This window comes from Rana temporaria, chromosome 3, assembly GCF_905171775.1.
Source record: "Rana temporaria chromosome 3, aRanTem1.1, whole genome shotgun sequence".
Classification (NCBI taxonomy): Eukaryota; Metazoa; Chordata; class Amphibia; order Anura; family Ranidae; genus Rana; species Rana temporaria.
This window is the reverse complement of record NC_053491.1, coordinates 102,339,380-102,357,655: the sequence shown is the minus strand read 5'-3', so window position 1 is coordinate 102,357,655 and position 18,276 is coordinate 102,339,380. Positions and strand designations below refer to the sequence as shown.

Sequence of the window (18,276 nt, the reverse complement as noted above, 5' to 3'; positions counted from 1 at the left end):
GGACTCGCAACCCGGATGCACGGGTGAATATGCTGTACTAAGGTATGTACAGCAGGAAAAAAAAAATAATAGCCTTAATCGTGATGGAATGTGGGGGGGGCAGTGGAATAAAAAAAAGTAGTTTTTAAGGGGGAACCACCGCTTTAAATACAGTATTTTAAAATCTGACGGATTGTTTACAAGTTAAAGTGGAGGTTCACCCTTTAAAAAAAAATTCTGACATCACACGGAGTCGCGCCATCCTACCGACAGAATGCCGGTGTTTTTTTTTTTTTTCTCAGCACATACCTCTTAATCCCAATTTTCACCTCACAGCAATCCCGCGGGAGTGGGCGTTCACAAGCACTGCCTGTGATTGACAGGCTTCCGAACGGCGCATACTGCGCGTCACAGGTTGCCGACAGAACCCGAACGTCGGTGCGCAGGCGCCGTATAGAGCCTGCACCGACGTTCGGGTTTTTTCGGCAACCTGTGATGCGCAGTATGCGCCGTTCGGAAGCCTGTCAATCACAGGCAGTGCTTGGGAACGCCCACTCCCGCGGGATTGCTGTGAGGTGAAAATCGGGATTAAGAGGTATGTGCTGAGAAAAAAAAAAAAACACCGGCATTCTGTCGGTAGGATGGCACGACTCCGTGTGATGTCAGAAATTTTTTTGAGGGTGAACCTCCACTTTAAATGTGAAAATCAGAGGTGTTCTGTCACATTAGCAACCATCTTAGGTCAGCAGGTTTGCTGCTGCTTTTAAAATGTAACATTTAAACAGTCCGTCGGATTTCCAAATACTGTATTTAAGCATATAAGCTCCGTTTTGTGTTGAAAATAACTATGAAATCGAAATCTCCGGTGGGTGTAACAAGATGTCCGTGAACAAGATGGTGTGGGGTGTAGCAAGATGGCGGCGACGAAACGTCACTTCCGAAGAAATCTGTGATGGGGAGCCGAATGTGACAAGCCAACGGCTTACCGCACCGGACGTGACGTAACCGAGATGCTGCATGGGTCGAGACTTTTTTTTACAACACCAGCAGCTGTCACTGGTCACTAATGGAACAAGCAGCTTATCTCCACCTAAACTGTGAGAAGCATCGGCCACATCCAACATGGCCGCCCGAGCACCACCTCACGCCACTCGCAGCTCCATTACCTGGGCTGAACTCAGCAGCGCGTTCTTACGTCACTAAGGTAGATGCAGGTCAGCTGACCGCAGGAACGTTCTATGAGTGGCCAGGACACCTGATCACGTGGTCTGGGCTCGGCTGCGGTCCTGTGGAGCGGAGTGGTGGTTTCCAAGGAGACGTTGGGAGAGGAAAGTGGAGGAGGAGCGGGTCGGTGTGATAATGGGAGGATGGCATGACTGTGTACAGCCATAGGGGAAAGTGACTGCACCAGTATGTCTCCGGGCAAGTACTATAAGGGGGGCGGGGAGCGTGGTCTGGGGCAGAGAGGGTGAGAGCCCTGAGTGTCAGGGAGGAGGGGGAGGGGACATCCGGCCTGTGATAGCCCCACACACATTACAATAGCTAGTCCTGACTGATTGGGGAGATGAGTTCATGTGACATCGTATTGGTAAATCTGAAGTTGATTGTGCTTGAGGGGCAGTAAAATGCTGAGGTTGGACCACGTTTTTCCTGCACTGCCCCCCCCCCCCCAGCTGGGGCTTACACATTGCATGGCTGTCATGTTTTGCTCTGGGGGCCACAGCAGGAATCCGAGCCCCTGTCACTTTACCTGCTGAGCGCAACCCATTTCAGTGAATGGGGCTCCTATGCAAACGCCCCGTAACGGCATGTGGTCGCAGCACGCTAGTGTGGGGATCAAGGTGTTAAAGCATCCGGTGAGGAGGAAATGCAACATCTCTTCACTGCCTGTCAAATGCTGAGAGCAAGCTGCCCCAAAGTAAGGGAAATTCCTCTGAAGAGTTGTTTCACGTGGGAATTTGCAGCGGATTGCTTTTTAAAGGGCGGTAGAGCAGCGCCTGCCAAGTGTTACAGGAGTAAGGATGAGCTCCGGCGTGTTCGCATGGAACACGTGCAGAGCCCGCCAGGAAGTGTGCACGGCGCTGTGCTAATCACAGCCAGGGAGACATTGTCCCGATGCTCGGCTGCAGGGATCGTGAAATGTATCCCTGGCTGTTATTAGCGCAGCGCCGTGCACACTTCCTGGCGGGCTCTGCACGTGTTCTATGCGAACACGCCAGAGCTCTTCCTTATACAGGAGGTGATCTTGCCACCCGCTGATTCTTCTCCTTTCCCCACCCGAGGGAGACTTTGCAATAAAATACCGCACTGCAACTGCAAGTCAAGCATTTGACTCGTGGTTGATTGACCTTAAAGCGGAGTTCCACCCAAAAGTGCAACTTCCTCTTATCGGATCCCCCCACCTGTCTTTGACAGGTATACTTTCCCACTTCCGGGAGTCCGGGCCGCGGCCCGTGACATCACCTCGGGGCTCCCTCCTGCCTCCCCTGGCCGCTGGGCCAATAGGAGAGAGGAGCGGGGCCACGCGCATGTGCAGTAGGGTTTCCAGCGTGAAGCTGAAAGGCTGCACTGCCGAGCTGATGGAAACATCAGTTGCGGTGCCGACATTGCTGGACTACAGGACAGGTAAGTGTCCGTTTACTAAAAGCCAGCAGCTGCCGTATGTGTAGCTGCTGGTTTTTATTTTTTAGGGGGGCGGAACACCGCTTTAAAGCGGACCTCCACCCAAAAGGGGAAGCTCCGCTTGTTTGCACCCCGCCACATTTGGCACTTTTTGGAGGGGAGTAGGTACCTGGTTTTGATGGGCTCCCACTACCGACTACCGGTGCATTAGAAAACCGGCGGTGAAGCCGAAAGGCTTTGTTGCCTGTTTCTCTTACAATGCCTGCAGCCTGAATTGCCTCTGGTGAGGACATCTCTGGACAGGTAAGTGTCATTAAAATAAAAGTCATCAGCTACAGTATTTGCAGCTGCTGACTTTAAATGTTTTGGGAGACACAAGCTCCTCTTTAATAGGTGGTGACAACTGTCATGCTCTGCAAGCCAAGGGCCGGACATGGTGTAGATCGCAGTGGATTCTGCAGCTATCTTTTGCCAGAAGTGGGAGCAACTACCTGAATTGGGGCCCTTTCACACGTACAGACCGTATGTCTGCATTTTCATCCGTCCGTTGCGGATGAAAACGGGACATACATGGGTCCCTATGTGATTACGGGTGTCAGCGGATGACCATCCGCTGACACCGTAATCGTCCGCCTCTGCAAAGATCCGCATTTGCGGACGGAAGAAAATCCTATTTTTCTTCCGTCTGCCGGATCGGATGTACACGGACATACGGTCTGTGTTCATCTGATCCCCCATAGGGGAGAGCGGAGGAAAGACAGGGCGGTCCCTGCACAGTGTGCGGGGACCGCCCTGTCAGCTGCCAGCTCAGCGGGGATTTTACAGAGGATCCCCGCTGAGCTTTTGAGGACACACGGAGCGAATCATTACTGATCCGCCCGTGTGAAAGGGCCCTAAGGCAGGTATCTGCTCCCCCCCTGAAAGGTGCCAGATCTGACCCCAGGGGGGCAGAGTTATGTCCGGATAAGCGAAAGTAACATTTTTGGGTGTAACTTTGCTTTAAGCTCAGCACACACACACGTTACAATCTGTACAATTTCCTTTAGATTTTCCAACTTTATATAGTACAAGATCCTGCCTTACTGAATACAGATTGCTTGTATAGTATAGGTAGTTCCTCATAATACATATATTTGGTAGCTTTAAAGGTAATTTATACCAAAAATTTGGGTGGCCTTGCACACGGAAACATGATTGTATAATATCCTTTATTTTACTAAAGCTATGTATTGAGGACAATAAATAAATTGTTGCATATTCAATTGTGCAGACCTTGCATTACATTGGACAATTTCCCCGCTATACCATTTTCGGTGACAACTCAAATTTTTTTTTTTTTTTTTTTTTTATTACTTTCTGGCCATCATGGCAAATAGAGAGGGTAAATCTCCCCATTAGAGACACAGACAGCAATAAAAACTTGACAGACCTTCTAAACCTTCACAAACTTGATTCAATACTAAAGAAGAAAGGTCTCTAGATACACTTTAAAGCGGAGGTTCACCCGCACATGACCCTTTTTCCCTTTAGATGGATGCTCGTTTTCTCTAGGGGAATCGGCTAGTTGTTTTAAAATATGACCTGTACTTACCGTTTACGAGATGCATCTTCTCCGCCGCTTGCGGGACTGGGCATTCCTATTTTGATTGACAGTCTTCCGAGAGGCTTCCGACGGTCGCATCCATCGCGTCACGATTTTCCGAAAGAAGCCGAACGTCGGTGCGGAGTATAGAGCCGCACCGACGTTCGGCTTCTTTCAGGTACTAGTGACGCGATGGATGCGACCGTCGGAAGCCTCTCGGAAGACTGTCAATCAAGAAGGAACGCCCGCTCCCGAAGACCCATACCCAGAAGCGACGGAGAAGATGCATCTCGAAAACGGGTAAGTACGGATCATATTTTAAAACAACTAGCCGATTCCCCTAGACCGAACGAGCATCCATCTAAGGGGAAAAATTGTTTTATGGGTGAACTCCTGCTTTAATAGTTCTGGGAAATATTAATACAGATCTCACTGATGAAGATGGGCTGTTTTGACACATTTGGAAAATTTTAGGCCACATGGAAAAGCTATCGGACAGCAGAGAGAGCAGGTCACTAATTGTTAGCATGCCTAGGACATTCTAGGGTTCATATATGAAAGGTCCGCCAGACCTGAAAACCTTTTACACCCCCTCAGTCTAATTGTGGAATTGTTTACATACATTTTTTACATTAGCGGGACTTCCTGTAGAGTGTAGACCATGGATGGGTTGGAAAAAACCTTAGCAACTATGTAGGCTTTTCATGGTAGCCGTAATCTGCAAAATGTGCCATGCTACACTAGTAACCAGGTAGAATCTTGTTCTAGTTTCAAGCTCTGTAGCCTCGGGTGGGGGGGGAGGCACTCGGACCTGATTGTCCATGGAAGCGCTGTGAGGCAAGGCGCTGAGACTTAAGTGTCCATGGAGGTACAGCAGGGGGCAGCCTTGAGGCAAAAGTGTCCTCGGAGGTGCTCGGGGCGGGGGGCAAACTGAGGTTGGAGTGTCCATGGAGGCACAGCAGAGAGCTTTTTTGAAGCCAGAGTGTTCATAAAGGTGCTGTGGTTGGGGGGAGGGCAGAGGCTGGAGTCTCCATGGAGACACTATAGGGCAGTGTTTCTCAACTCCAGTCCTCAAGGCGCCCCAACAGGTCATGTTTTCAGGCTTTCCATTATTTTGCACAGGTGATTTGATCAGTTTTACTGCTTTAATAATTACCATAACCATTTCATCTGAAGAAATCCTGAAAACATGACCTGTTGGGGCACCTTGAGGACTGGAGTTGAGAACCACTGCTATAGGGGGAGGCACTGATGCTGGAATGGCCATCAAGCCACTGGGGGGGACCTCACTGAGGCCATAGTGTCCAGTAAAACCATAGGCTTAGCATTAAGGAACCACTGCACTTGTCATACAGGCAGGCACAGTGACTGAGACCACTCAGTAGTGCTGAGACTGAGCAGAGTGCATGTTCTACATCAGTGGTTCTCAACTCCTATCCTCAGGGCCCACTAACAGGCCAGGTTTGCAAGATAACTGAAATACATCACAGGTGATATCATTTGCTGCTCAGTGATTGCAGTATTCTAGTCTGCATCTCGCCAAGGTAATACATTAAACCTGACCTGTTGGTGGCCCCAAGGACAGGCTTGATGACCTCTGTTCTACATCACTGACCAGAGCTCCCAGCCATTGTGCATGCCTATATGACAGGTGAAGCAGACTGGAGCTTTAATAATTGAATTTGCAAATGATAAATTGGTTGAGGACATAAAATCCGGAGAAAACTCCTACCATGGAGTACCAGGTCACAGCAACCATTGTTTTGTCAACTGTTAACGGTATGAGGGAATAGTAGGAGCAAAGCTTTTGGAAGGGACCCTGGGCAAACATTGGAGAGAGGTGCTACAAATCCCCCATAGAAGTAAGTCGATATATCCTACAAATGAAAGTATCTTCACTGTTTCAGGAAACATTTTCTGTCCCTTTGCCATCTCGTGTCCTGAGAAAGGAGGACTGAGCGCAATTGAAACAATGACAATAAAATGTTACTTTGACTTCTCTGCTGCAAGACCCATGAGAGGCTCTTTGGATTTATATGCTGTGGCGGTGGGACCCTGTGCAACCTTAACCACTTGCCGCCCACCAATGACATATTGACGTCGGCAAAGTGGTTGTAGAATCCTGACTGGACGTCATATGACGTCCTCAGGATTCTGAGCCGCTGTGCGCTTTTCCGGCGATCGTTGTTGCAGGGTGACCCCGCAACACCGATTAAAGTAAAGAGTCTCTCACGGAGACTCTTTACCACGTGATCAGCCGTGTCCAATCACGGCTGATCACAATGTAAATAGGAAAAGCCGGTAATCGGCTTTTCCTCACTCGCGTCTGTCAGACACGAGTAGAGGAGAGCCAATCGGCTGCTCCTGTGACAGGGGGGGGTTTGTGCTGATCGATTATCAGCACAACCCCCCCCCCCCCCCCCCGAGGATGCCCACTGAACCACCAGGGATGGCCATATAGACCACCAGGGATAAAAAAAAAAAGGATGCCACCCTAGACCACCAGGGATGAGGAGGACACAAAAAATGGATGCCAATCAGTGCCGCAATGGATGCCAATCAGTGCCCACAATGGGCATCACTGATTGGCAGGCATTGGTGATTGGCATCCATTAGTACTACACATACAATAGTGCCTGTCCGTGCCGCCTATCCGTGCCCAGCCATGCCGCCCATCTGTGCCATCTATCCGTGCCCATCTGTTCCGCCTATCCAAGCCCATCCGTGCCGCCTATCAGTGCCCATCCGTGCCGCCCATCAGTGCCGCATATTAGTGCCCATCAGTGCAGTACCATCAGTGCCCATCAGTGAAGGAGAAAACGTACTTATTTACAATGTTTTATAACAGAAACAAAAAAAAAATTTTTTTCCTAAATTTTCGGTCATTTTTTTTTTTTTGCAGAAAATAAATATCCCAGAGGTGATCAAATACCACCAAAAGAAAGCTCTATTTGTGGGTACAAAATGATAAAAATTTAGTTTGGGTACAGTGTTGTATGACCGCGCAATTGTCATTCAAAGTGCAACAGCGCTGAAAGCTAAAAATTGGTCTGGGCGGGAAGGTGTATAACTGCCCTGTATGGAAGTGGTTAAAGACTGTTGGTTTACGCCAGATTTTGGAGAGAAAGACACGCTGATGGCACAGCTGTGTGTTGAGCTATTTAGTTGGGTCCGGACTATGGCTCAGGGCCCCACCCCACAGACAGGAAGTCTGTTCCTGGGAATCAGGTGGACTTCCATCCCTCTGGGTGGAGTCAGACGCTGCATGGGTGCAGCCAGAGCATGCATGTCTGCAGGAGGCAGATGTCATTGGTGATTGGGCAGCAAGCCGCTGATCAGGAGTAAGCTAGGAGTGAGCTTAACTCTAGAAAACTCTGTTTGTTCTGAGGAGCAGACCTACGGCCTAGGCTTGGGACCTGAAACAGCCGGATGGCAAGAATGAAAGCCAGGAGGCTAAAGTGTTGAGTATGCAAGATATAGTAATGGTGGAACCCCCTGTGAGGGCTACTGATGTATTTGTGAACTTTTTGTGCTTTTAAATAAAAGTGGGCTACCAGGCCCTTAAAAATTCAGTTCTGAACTGGCGTACTCACTAAAAACGCACCTACCGCTGGAGTCTAATCGCCCCGATCTTACAATGCATATCTCAATGTTGGTAAGCAGTACCTAGCTACTTATCTTACACACAGACCATGGTGACTTCCCTTGGAAGTGTGCGGTGGTGGATTGTGTGCCTTACATACAGTTTTCATCTTTGCTCCTACCCATGTCAGTGGCCTAGTGGAAGTGGGCAAAGTAAAGGTCGCTGTGACTCGGTTCTCCAAAGGGAGGGGGCTCTCCTGGTTTTATGCCCTATGCAAATTTTATCACTATTTATTGAGAAGTTTGCACTATCCAAGTACACTCTGTTTTGCTCTTCTCTTTCAAGTTGCTTTATCCGTTTAAGCAAATAAATTAAAGGACTTTCAAAATTGGTGAGAGTTTTGAGGCTCACCTTATGCCCATCCAGGGTACATTTTTCCTGCCCTCCATTCTAATGCAGCTATACCTCCAAAATGTGCTTTTTTTTTTTTTTTTACACAAAATGAATAGCACTGTGTTGGGTAAATGTTCCTAAAATAACTGACAGTACTTTGGTCAAGCTGTTTTTGTACACATCAAGGGACTGTTCCTCCTCCATCACATACATTTAACCACTTCCATACCGGGCACTTATACACCTTCCCGCCCAGACCAATTTTTAGCTTGACAATTGCGCGGTCATGCTACACTGTACCCAAACTAATTTTTTATCATTTTGTACCCACAAATAGAGCTTTCTTTTGGTGGTATTTGATCACCTCTGGGATATTTATTTTCTGCAAAAAAAAAAATGACTGAAAATTTAGAAAAAATATGTTTTTTTTTTTGTTTCTGTTATAAAACGTAAATAAGTACGTTTTCTCCTTCACTGATGGGCACTGATAAGGCAGCACTGATGGGCACCAATGAGGTGGCACTGATGGGCACTAATATGCGGCACGGATGGGCACTGATAGGCGGCATGGATGGGCTTGGATAGGCGGCACGGATGGGCATAGATGGGCACTATCGTATGTGTTGTACTAATGGATGCCAATCAGTGATGCCCATTGTGGGCACTGATTGGCATCCATTGCGGCACTGATTGGCATCCATTTTTTTTGTGTCCTTATCCCTGGTGGTCTAGGGTGGCAAACTTTTTTTTTTTTTTTTAATCCCTGGTGGTCCAGTGGGCATCCTCAGGGGGGCTGTGCTGATAATCGATCAGCACAACCCCCCCCCCCCTGTCACAGGAGCCGCCGATCGGCTCTCCTCTACTCGCGAGTGAGGAAAAACCTATTACCGGCTTTTCCGATTTTACATTGTGATCAGCCGTGATTGGACACGGCTGATCACGTGGTAAAGAGTCTCCGTGAGAGACGTTTTACCTTGATCGGTGTTGCGGGGTGTCAGACTGACACGCTGCAACAACGATCGCCGCGATGCGCGCCCCCGGGGGCGCGCAGCGGCTCAGCATCCTGAGGACGTCATATGACGTCCAGTCAGGATTCTACAACCACTTTGCCGACGTCAATTTGTCATTGGCGGGCGGCAAGTGGTTAAAAACCTTAATCATCTGACATGGGTACGTTCAGTGGGGAAAGAAAAGCAGCCATTGTTCTCAAATCGAATGCTTGAAGCTGATTGATGTAAAGGCAATAATACAATGTGTGCAGAGAGCTATTTGGAGGACATTCCGTAGATCCAGTTGTATTCAGAGTTCCATTCTTTTATCAGCCAATATCTGCTAATTCTTAATTGTGTACAATGTACACTTGGGCACACGATGGATGACAAAATCCATTATTATTCTGGTACTCTGTGTAAATATGATTATATATACGTTTTGGCATAGCACTTTTAATTGGAACATGAATTGTGTTGAGATAAATAATATTGTGAGAATTTTATCAAATCTGATTGCATGTTCTTTGTTCCTTCAGGACAGTGCACTTACCTGAAACTGATTGCTTCATGGGAAGGTTTGACTGCAATAGTCCCTCAATCATTCCAGGTGTTATGAAGATGGACAATCTACCTCCCTCTAGATGTGCAGCACCTTAGGTAGGTATTGGACCAAACTCAAAATACTCATTGCAGCAAAGCAATGCCTAGAATTGTAAAGTGGCACTGCAGAGCACTCTGTAATTCTCCAATTGCAGAATACTTTGCAATCAGAGAAAGAATACGATAAGAGGAAGCAGACCGAAGGGGTGGTGAGCATTGCAACTCTTTCACACTATCGGCAGCTGATGTTTAAGCCCCAATTACACTACTAGACCCATACACACTGACGGCTCAAGTCAGAGCCGCTGTACTAACAATTCGATTTTAGTAAAGCGATCTCTCCTGCTGAGCTAGTTCTGACAGGCGGATGGCCCCTGCCAGAAGACTCCGGTCAGCGCTCTCAACCATCAGCTGAAAGCGCTGATCAGAAGCAGGCCGGCAGACCTTGTTTGTTCATGACCCTTCGACAGAAGCCGGCTGAACGTCCGTCTTCTATTGGACTGGCTTCTGTACACATAGGCCGAATGTCGGCAGGTTTCTATTGATTCGGCCGATGCTGCCCCATATTCAGCTTGTGTGTACTGGGCTTAAAGGGGTTGTAAAGGTTAGTTTTTTTATTTTCTAAATAGGTTCCTTTAAGCTAGTGCATTGTTGGTTCACTTAACTTTTCCCTTCGATTTCCCTTCTAAATGGTTTTTTTTTTTTCTTTTGTCTGAATTTCTCACTTCCTGTTTCTCCTCGGTAAACTTGCCACCATCATCCAAGTAGTGGTTAGTCAGCCAGAACAGCTTACTGAGGAGAAACATGAAGTGAGAAATTCAGACAAAGAAAACAAAGAGAAAAAACATTTAGAAGGGAAATCGAAGGAAAAGGTAAGTGAACCGACAATGCACTAGCTTAAACAAACCTATTTATAAAATAAAAAACAAACCTTTACAGCCCCTTTAAGTCCAGTAGCGCAGAAAGATCAGCTCTGTGCAGAGCACCCGCTGGTAGTTGGGAAAATAATCCCAAACTATGCGGCATCTAGCTGGACATGGGATGCATTTTATTACAGTTAAAGGGGTTGTAAAGGTAAAATATTTTTTTCCCTAAATAACTTCCTTTACCTTAGTGCAGTCCTCCTTCACTTACCTCATCCTTCGATTTTGCTTTTAAATGTCCTTATTTTTTCTGAGAAATCCTCACTTCCTGTTCTTCTGTCTGTAACTACACACAGTAATGCAAGGCTTTCTTCCTGGTGTGGAGAAAGCCTCTTGAGGGGGCGAGCAGGAGTGTCAGGACACCCACTAACACACAGCTCCTTTCTCTATCTGCAAAGTAGAGGGCGTCCTGACCCTCCTGCTTTCCCCCACCCCCTCAAGAGGCTCAGAAGAAATAAGGACATTTAAAAGCAAAATCGAAAAGGATGAGGTAAGTGAAGAAGGACTTCACCAAGGTAAAGGAAGGTATTTAGGGGAAAACATTTTTACCTTTACAACCCCTTTAAGTCCCTGGTGCTGCATAGCAAAAATGTTTTATTACAATAAAGTTCAATAAAAAATTATTTTCCTCGATTTGAGATTATGTATTATAAGTCTGCTCCATGCAGAAGAAACATTTCCCCAGTCTTATTTGGATTGCAATATTGTAAGTTTTTAGCCAGTCACAAGATGAGAGGTAGCCATGGGAGGCTGATCTGTGTCAGACATTTGTGAACACGGCCAGGAACTGTCTATATGCCTGGATTTCCATTAGTATGTAATCTAAAAACCAGCATCTCAGTCCAGGTAGTAGATGCTAACCTTGGATAATGCCTGAACAAGGATGGTGCCATCTGTCTTAAAAAGTATGGTGGTCAATGCGAGAGGTAATATCTATAGGTGTTACATCTACACATTACTTATCATACATGAAGTTGACACAAATTAATGTATCTGATACTATATCCACGTGGTGTAGGCTTCTGGGAAAGGCAACCAAGAAGGGAGTGTTGCAATGCTTGACATGGTTTGAATTTTGTGCCAGATTTAGTTGGCTGCAGATTAACCCCTTCAATACCGGGCTTTTATACCCACCTCAATACCGGGCCTATTCTGGCACTTCTTTCGTACATGTACAAATCATCATTCTTTTGCTAGAAAATTACTCAGAACCCCTAAACATTATATATGTTTTTTTAGCAGACACCCTAGGGAATAAAATGGTGGTCATTGCAACTTTTTATCTTGCACGGTATTTGCGCAATCATTTTTCAAACGCATTTTTTTGTAAAAAAATTGTTTCATGAATTAAAAAAATAACAAAACAGTAAAGTTAGCACAATTTTTTTCTAAAATATGAAAGATGATATTACAACGAGTAAATAGATGCCTAACATGTCATGCTTTAAAATTGCGCACACTCATGGAATGGTGCCAAACTTCGTTACTTAAAAATCTCCATAGGTGACGCTTTAAATTTTTTACAGGTTACCAGTTTAGATTTACAGAGGAGATCTAGTGCTAGAATTGTTGCATACGCTCTAACGCACACGGCGATACCTCACATATGTGGTTTGAACGACGTTTGCATACGTGGGCGGGATTTGCGTGTGCGTTCGCTTCAGAGCGCGAGCTACCTGGGACAGGGGTGTTTAAAAATGTATTTTTATTTATTTTACTTTATTATTTTTTACACTTTTTTTTTTTTTATCACTTTTTTTATTCCTATTACAAGGAATGTAAACATCCCTTGTAATAGGAAAGGTGTGTGACAGGTCCTCTTTAAGGAGAGATGCGGGGTCAATAAGACGCCACATCTCTCCTCCAGGCTGGAAAGCATGAGATTGGTGACATTTTTTTCACAATCTCATGCTTACTAGCCGTAATTGTGGCTTTGTTTACTTCCGGGGTACACGGGACTGACGTCATCACATCACGCCCGGGCTTCTGACGGTCATATAGGTGACTGGTGAACATCTCCCTCCCATCGCCTATAAGAACGATCAAGCGGCGGAACCGCCGCTATGATCATTCTTATGGTGCGCAGGATCGCCGCCGGAATGCAATGATATCTGAATGATTCCTCTAGATGCAGGCATCATTCAGATATCACCGCACAAAGTCCAGGACGTCATATGATGTCCACCCGGGATGGGAGATCCCCTTTTGTGGACGTCATATGACTATATGTGCGGTTTTGAAGTGGTTAAATATAAATAGATCAAATAGTTGAGGCCAAGATCTAAAAATACATCCAAGATCTAAAAATAGATTGAGCTGTTTAGACCAAGATCTAAAAATAGATTGAGCTGTTTAGACCGAGATCTAAAAATAGATTGAGCTGTGTAGACCAAGATCTAAAAATACATCCAAGATCTAAAAATAGATTGAGCTGTTTAGACCAAGATCTAAAAATAGATTGAGCTGTTGAGACCAAGATCTAAAAATAGATTGAGCTGTTGAGACCAAGATCTAAAAATAGATTGAGCTGTTTAGACCAAGATCTAAAAATAGATTGAGCTGTTTAGACCAAGATCTAAAAATAGATTGAGCTGTTTAGACCAAGATCTAAAAATAGATTGAGCTGTTTAGACCAAGATCTAAAAATACATCCAAGATCTAAAAATAGATTGAGCTGTTGAGACCAAGATCTAAAAATAGATTGAGCTGTTGAGACCAAGATCTAAAAATAGATTGAGCTGTTTAGACCAAGATCTAAAAATAGATTGAGCTGTTTAGACCAAGATCTAAAAATAGATTGAGCTGTTTAGACCAAGATCTAAAAATAGATTGAGCTGTTTAGACCAAGATCTAAAAATACATCCAAGATCTAAAAATAGATTGAGCTGTTTAGACCAAGATCTAAAAATAGATTGAGCTGTTTAGACCAAGATCTAAAAATAGATTGAGCTGTTTAGACCAAGATCTAAAAAATACATCCAAGATCTAAAAATAGATTGAGCTGTTTAGACCAAGATCTAAAAATAGATTGAGCTGTTTAGACCGAGATCTAAAAATAGATTGAGCTGTTTAGACCGAGATCTAAAAATAGATTGAGCTGTTTAGACCGAGATCTAAAAATAGATTGAGCTTTTTAGACCGAGATCTAAAAATAGATTGAGCTGTTTAGACCGAGATCTAAAAATAGATTGAGCTGTTTAGACCGAGATCTAAAAATAGATTGAGCTGTTTAGACCGAGATCTAAAAATAGATTGAGCTGTGTAGACCGAGATCTAAAAATAGATTGAACTGTGTAGACCGAGATCTAAAAATAGATTGAGCTGTGTAGACCGAGATCTAAAAATTGATTGAGCTGTTTAGACCAAGATCTAAAAATACATCCAAGATCTAAAAATAGATTGAGCTGTTGAGACCAAGATCTAAAAATAGATTGAGCTGTGTAGACCGAGATCTAAAAATAGATTGAGCTGTGTAGACCGAGATCTAAAAATAGATTGAGCTGTGTAGACCGAGATCTAAAAATAGATTGAGCTGTGTAGACCGAGATCTAAAAATAGATTGAGCTGTGTAGACCGAGATCTAAAAATAGATTGAGCTGTGTAGACCGAGATCTAAAAATAGAATGAGCTGTGTAGACCGAGATCTAAAAATAGATTGAGCTGTGTAGACCGAGATCTAAAAATAGATTGAGCTGTGTAGACCGAGATCTAAAAATAGATTGAGCTGTGTAGACCGAGATCTAAAAATAGATTGAGCTGTGTAGACCGAGATCTAAAAATAGATTGAGCTGTGTAGACCGAGATCTAAAAATAGATTGAGCTGTGTAGACCGAGATCTAAAAATAGATTGAGCTGTGTAGACCGAGATCTAAAAATAGATTGAGCTGTGTAGACCGAGATCTAAAAATAGATTGAGCTGTGTAGACCGAGATCTAAAAATAGATTGAGCTGTTTAGACCGAGATCTAAAAATAGATTGAGCTGTTTAGACCGAGATCTAAAAATAGATTGAGCTTTTTAGACCGAGATCTAAAAATAGATTGAGCTGTTTAGACCGAGATCTAAAAATAGATTGAGCTTTTTAGACCGAGATCTAAAAATAGATTGAGCTGTGTAGACCGAGATCTAAAAATAGATTGAGCTGTGTAGACCGAGATCTAAAAATAGATTGAGCTGTGTAGACCGAGATCTAAAAATAGATTGAGCTGTGTAGACCGAGATCTAAAAATAGATTGAGCTGTTTAGACCGAGATCTAAAAATAGATTGAGCTGTTTAGACCAAGATCTAAAAATAGATTGAGCTGTTTAGACCAAGATCTAAAAATAGATTGAGCTGTTTAGACCAAGATCTAAAAATAGATTGAGCTGTTTAGACCAAGATCTAAAAATACATCCAAGATCTAAAAATAGATTGAGCTGTGTAGACCAAGATCTAAACATAGATTGAGCTGTGTAGACCAAGATCTAAACATAGATTGAGCTGTTTAGACCAAGATCTAAAAATAGATTGAGCTGTGTAGACCAAGATCTAAAAATAGATTGAGCTGTTTAGACCAAGATCTAAAAATACATCCAAGATCTAAAAATAGATTGAGCTGTGTAGACCAAGATCTAAACATAGATTGAGCTGTGTAGACCAAGATCTAAACATAGATTGAGCTGTGTAGACCAAGATCTAAACATAGATTGAGCTGTTTAGACCAAGATCTAAAAATAGATTGAGCTGTTTAGACCAAGATCTAAAAATAGATTGAGCTGTTTAGACCAAGATCTAAAAATAGATTGAGCTGTTTAGACCAAGATCTAAAAATAGATTGAGCTGTTTAGACCAAGATCTAAAAATAGATTGAGCTGTTGAGACCAAGATCTAAAAATAGATCGCACTGTTTAGACCAAGGGTGGCAAACTAAATTTTATTGTGGGCCGCATTATGGTTGTCCTCAAAGGGCCAATTGTATCTGTAGGACTGGATGTCCAGAGCACCCCACACCCCCTTACATCAGAAGTCAAGAGTCCCCCACCCTCTCTTACAACACAGTTCACCCCCCTTACCTTGTTCTGCTGCCAGGAAGAAGCTGGGGGTAGAGCTAGGAAGCTAAAAGTGCAGGGTCTGGAGGAGGACCAGAGGGGGTTGGAGCCAGCTGAATGGCAAGACCAGGGGGTGCTAAGGCTAGATCTGTAGTGGGCACAGGATCAGTATGAGTTCTGGCCTTCTCTCTGCTGCCAACTGCTGAGATGGGGGGGGGGGGGGGCAGACATGAGCCTCTCTGCAGCTGCACAGAGACCTGCAGGTCCTGGCAGAGGAGATCTGTCCTCTCTGCTGTCGACAGGTGAGATAAATTGGGGGCAGGAACAAGGAGGTTGTCACAGCTGCAAGAGAGGTGCGAGAGCCAGATGAAATGGCCCGGAGGGCCGATTCGGCCCGCGGGCCTTGTGGTTGACCCCTGTGGTTTAGACCAAGATCTACAAATGGATCCTAGTTCTACAAATAGATTGAACTGTTTAGGCTTCATGTACACGGGACATTGTTAAACCTCTCCTGAACGAATTAACTTGACAGCTAGATACCAGTATCTAAAAACGTCTGTTTAGGTGCGTTTACATGCCGCGTTTAGGCGCGTTTATAAGCGTTTGAATTTTATTTTTTATTTTTGTGAAAATGAAAGTCTGTAAACGAAACGCGAGTTACTGCATTTAGCCGCTTGAAATGCCTATAAACGTAGCTTCTGAACAAATTTATTTTTTTATTTTTTTGGGGCTCCAGAAAAAGCTTCTTAACTCAACTGCCTAGAAACGACCCTGTGTACATGGACAGATAAGATAACAGAGGAGAGTTCAGGAGCAGTTGAAAAAAATGCCCAACTGCTCCTAAACGCCCGTTTACCAGCAGTAGTGTACATGAGGCCTTAGACCAAGATTTAAAAATAAATCCAAAATCTAAAAATACAGTCGTGCCCAAAAGTTTGTATATCCTGGCAGAAATTGTGGCATTAATATTGAAAGTATGACTGATCATGCCAAATAAACTGTCTTTATTTAAGGAGAGCAATCGCATGAAGCCATTTATTATCACATTGTTTTGTATCCTTGGTACAGACACAGAAGGTGGAATGCACAGGTTAAAATTGCAATTAAAACCGCAGTGAACATGTCCATCCTCCCAAAACTGCTCTACTTATTTCGCGCCCTACCCCTCCTGATCCCCAAAGCATATCTCCTGAAGTTTCAATCCTGTATAAATAGATTTATTTGGCAAGACATTTCTCTAGAGATGTACTATATAGACCCTATAGATTAGGAGGCTTGGGAGTTCCCCAAGTTTGGCTATATTATGTAGTGAGTAGACTCTCCCAGCAGGCGCAATGGAACATTAAGAACATCAAAGTGCCTTGGGTACGATTTGAGCGCGACTCTATTGCCCCTTTTCACCTTCCTTGGCTATTGTGGTCCTCTAGGCCTCAATCCCATGAGCTGGCAAGTAAGAACCTTTTTGGTAGCTCACAAACTTAACCACTTGACCACTAGGCACGTAAACCCCCTTAATAACCAGACCAATTTTCAGCTTTCGGTGCTCTCACAATTTGAATGACAATTACTCAGTCATACAACACTGTACCCAAATGAAATTTTCGTCCTTTTTTTCACACAAATAGAGCTTTCTTTTGGTGGTATTTAATCACCGTTGGGTTTTTTATTTTTTGCGCTATAAGAGAAAAAAGACTGAAAATTCTGTAAAAAAAAAAAAAAAATTTCTTTGTTTCTGTTATAAAATTTGGCAAATTTAGTATTTTTTCTTCATTCTTTTGCATAAATGTGAAAGATGAAGTTACGCCGAGTAACATTGCACACGCTCGTGGAATGGCGCCAAACTTCGCTACTTAAAAATCCCCATAGACGACGTTGCAGGGTATTGTGGGGTATTGTGGGCATTGCAGAGTATTTTGGGGCACTGCAGAGTGTGGCTGGTACTGCAGAGTGTGGCTGGTACTGCAGAGTGTGGCTGGTACTGCAGAGTGTGGCTGGTACTGCAGAGTGTGGCTGGTACTGCAGAGTGTGGCTGGTACTGCAGAGTGTGGCTGGTACTGCAGAGTGTGGCTGGTACTGCAGAGTGTGGCTGGTACTGCAGAGTGTGGCTGGTACTGCAGAGTGTGGCTGGTACTGCAGAGTGTGGCTGGTACTGCAGAGTGTGGCTGGTACTGCAGAGTGTGGCTGGTACTGCAGAGTGTGGCTGGTACTGCAGAGTGTGGCTGGTACTGCAGAGTGTGGCTGGTACTGCAGAGTATTGCACAGGGAGGGATCGATGGCTGGATCTGTGACTGCATGTGTCACAGATCCAGCCCGCAGCAGCTGCTGCTGCTTCCGCTCTCTCCCCTCTCCTCTCTCACACTGTACCGTTCGGTACAGAGAGGGAGGAACCGGCGTCATCACATGACGCCGGTTTGTTTACTAGTGATCGCTCCGTCATTGGACGGAGCGATCACGTGGTAAACCGCCGCTATCGGCGGCGATTTACCGTGATCCGTGATCAGCCGGGTCCGGAGACTCCCGTGTGCGCGCCCCACAGGGCGCGCGGGAGCGCGATTCTGGGAGGACGTACATTGAC

The 18,276-nt window shown here is 44.8% G+C and overlaps 1 protein-coding gene across 3 annotated transcripts in view; it reads left to right on the top strand.

The window, feature by feature from the left end:
- The first annotated feature begins 1,079 nt into the window (after window positions 1-1,079).
- The window catches only part of TMEM266 (transmembrane protein 266), a 75,412-nt gene continuing 58,215 nt past the window's right edge, over window positions 1,080-18,276 (top strand). Inside the window, exons 1-2 of one of the 3 annotated variants that reach the window (XM_040343123.1) lie at window positions 1,080-1,183; window positions 9,688-9,808. The gene's annotated coding sequence lies outside the window, so the exon portion shown is untranslated. Of the gene's footprint in view, window positions 1,184-1,223; window positions 1,390-9,687; window positions 9,809-18,276 lie in introns of those variants that run through there. The other 2 variants (XM_040343121.1, XM_040343122.1) reach the window with 2 other exon arrangements.